The 3,236-nt window shown below is 48.5% G+C and overlaps 1 pseudogene; it reads left to right on the forward strand.

The window, feature by feature from the left end:
- Positions 1–891: 891 nt before the first annotated feature.
- On the forward strand, positions 892–2,388 carry LOC126065442 (leukemia inhibitory factor-like; annotated as a pseudogene).
- Positions 2,389–3,236: the final 848 nt, after the last annotated feature.

Genomic DNA, 3,236 nt, shown 5'->3' on the forward strand with positions numbered 1-3,236 from the left:
TTGTAAGATAAAAGGTGGTGCAGGCCACACCCCAGGGGAACTCCCTTTACATTGGATCAGGGCTGTGACCTGAGCAAGGGTGTTACATCCCACCCTAACCCTCTTTAACCACAGGCAGAGGTTATGATTTATAACACATATGAAAATCACAAAATGGAAGACAACCACACAATACTGGGGATCATGGTCTAACCAAGTTGACACATATTTTGTAGGGAAACAATTCAATCCATGACGCGCCACCCATCGGCCCCCAAAATTCATGTCCTTGCTCCATATAAGACACATTCACCACATCATATCATAGCAAAAGTCTTAAATTGACTCTAAGTCTAAAAATCCAAAAATTCCTCTTCTTCTGTGAAATCTAGAATACAAGTTATCTGCTTCCAAAGGTACAGTGGCAGAACAGGCACAAGGTACACATTTCCATTACAAATGGGAGAAATTGGAGGGAAAGAAGGCATAACAGGCACCAAGCAAGTCAGCTGAACACATTACATTAGCTCTTAAAGCTTGAAAATAATCCTGTGTTCTCTGAGACCATCCACACAATGGCCCTGCCCTCCAGGGCAGGTACATATAAAGCAGTACTTAGGGATCTAAGCCATCTCGGGAGATAGAGAGATAGGGGAGTGGTATCTTCAAATCAGAAAGCCAAGAGGCCAAGAGCCTTTTTGCCTTATTGAGGGAAAAGATTGGATGGTTGGGTGTCACCCTAGCTCCAGGTTCTAATCGGTGTCCTGCAGGGAGATATGAGCAGGTGAGAGAATCAGGGATAACGGGAGAGAGACAGAGGGAGACAGAGATGGTGGCAATAGAGCTGTAGGTAGAAATACAGTGCATTCGGTGTGACCTGAACCTCGAGCTGCCATCCACGCTGTCCTGATCATGGCACCTTTTGGCCAGTTCCCAAGAATCCTGTCATTGCTGCTTTTTCTGCACTGGAAGCGTGGGGCAGGGAGCCCCCTTCCCTGACAATGACACCTGCACCACATCACCCATGTTCCAGCAACCTCATGACCCAGATCAAAAACCAACTGGTATAGCTCAACAGTAGTGCTAAGGACCACTTTATTGCCTATGTAAGTTACCCCTTCCCACCCCCGGGGACCAAGGAAGGAGGGTGTGGGCCTGAGGTGGGAGAAGCAGGCAGAATCCCTGCAGGTATCATAGAGGCTGCACTGACCTGAGCTGGGCATGCTGGCCAGGGAGGAGACCTTTTGTAGCTGGAAGGAAAGAAGGGGAGGTGGCCACACCCAGCTTTCCCCACATCCTACCCCTAGCCCAGACAGGAATCGACTTTCCCAGGGTTAGGTCAGAGTAGAGTTCTGGTGAGAATGTAAAGGGCCAGGTGCTTCAGGTTTGGGGGTTCCCCCATCACAGTGGGGCAAGAGGCAGATGGAGATGTACGAAGGAGGGAAAAGGCAGGCAGGTGGTCAGAGAGGTGCTGTTGAAAGAGGGTGGGTGGTGGGTCTGGGTGAGAGAGATACCCAGATGGGTGAAAGGGCAATGTGTGTCACACACCCCTGAAGGTGAGGCACCCCGGTTTTCTTTCTTTCCCCATATGATCATGATAATTAAAAATAAATCAAAACCAGTTGCCACTAGTTGATTCTGACTCATGGCAACCCCATGTGTGTCAGAGTGGAACTGTACCCCATAGGTTTTGCAAGGGCTGATTTTTTGCACGTTAGATCACCAAACGTTTCTTTCAAGGCTCCTCCAGGTGAACTCAAACTTCCAACCTTTCAAATAGCAGCCGAGGGCATTAACTATTTCTACCACCCAGGGACTCCTAATACTAAGTAATGATAATAATCCTTGCATGGTAGAGGACTTGATTCTTTACCAAGTGTGTTCACACCCATGGAGTTGGGTCTCCATGCCATAGGCGGGGAAATTGAGGCCCAATAGCTTGCTGCAAGTGTGGATGGCAGGACTGGAACACCGATCCCTGCCTCCTTGCTCACCTCCCATCTGCCCTCTGATCCTCAGTACGTGGCCAAGGGTGAGCCGTTCCCCAGCAATGTGGGCAAGCTGTGCAGCCACAGCTTAATGAACTTCCCACCCTTCCATGTGAATGGCACAGAGAGGGAAAAGCTAGTGGAGCTGTACCACATCATGGACAAAATCGTGAAGTTTCAGAAGGCCCTCCACCCCAAAGATAAGAACCTCCACAGGAAGCTAAGCTCCATAGCAGACACCCTGAGGGGACTCCCAAACAAAATACTCTGCCACCTGTGCAAGGAGTACCACGTGAGCCTGGTGGACATGACCTACAGCCTCAGCACCTCAGAGAGGGATGTCTCCTAGAAGAAGCAGCTGGGCTGTCAGCTCCTGATGAAGTACAAGCAGGCCATGGTTGAGCTGGCCCACAACTTCTAGCCACATGATCTTGAAGTGCCCTCTGGATCAAGGGATCTTGGAAGCATGATCCAGAAGTGGGGGGCTCTCACAGTGTGACAGGGGGTCATCACTAAACCCAGACCAGGCAGCCTTTCGTTCTGTCGTACATAGGGTCATTATGAGTTGGAAGTGACTCGATGGCGCCTAACAACACAACGACAAATTTAATGAGTGAACTTATATTTGGGATGGCAAGAAAAACAGATTATTACAAAAAATTATTTTTATAATTGTGAATGCCCTATATAAGGCTGACTTTCATATAAGCCTGTTAAGAATCTCCAGGGCACAGCAATAAGCATAGAAGCAACAAAACACCTTGCTTCCCACATGTCTCCTTGTTCCTGGTATTACAATCTGCAGGATAGACAAAATGACTATTCCCCGAAAGAAGCCAGACACAAAAGGTCACATACTGCATGATTCCTCTAATATAAAATACCCAAACCCCAAAATGAAACCCACTGCTGTCGAGTCAATTCCGACTCACAGCCACACTTTATGACAGAGTAGAACTGCCCCATAGGGCTTCCAAGGCTGTAAATCCTTATAGAAGCAGACTGCCATATCGTTCTCCCGAGAAATAGCTCGTGGGATCAAACTGCCAACCTTTCGGTTAGCAGCCAAGGGCTTAACTACTGTGCCTCCAAGGCTCCTATGAAATACCCGATCCAAAGAAATACCAAAGCCATTGCTGTCAAGTCAATTCTGACTCACAGCAACCCTACTGGGCAGAGTAGAACTGCCTCCTGGGGTTTCCAAGGAGCGGCTGGTGTATTCAAACTGCTGACCTTTGGATTAGCAGCCAAGCTCTTAGCCTCTGTGCC

Source organism: Elephas maximus, chromosome 22, assembly GCF_024166365.1.
Source record: "Elephas maximus indicus isolate mEleMax1 chromosome 22, mEleMax1 primary haplotype, whole genome shotgun sequence".
NCBI classification, from domain to species: Eukaryota; Metazoa; Chordata; class Mammalia; order Proboscidea; family Elephantidae; genus Elephas; species Elephas maximus.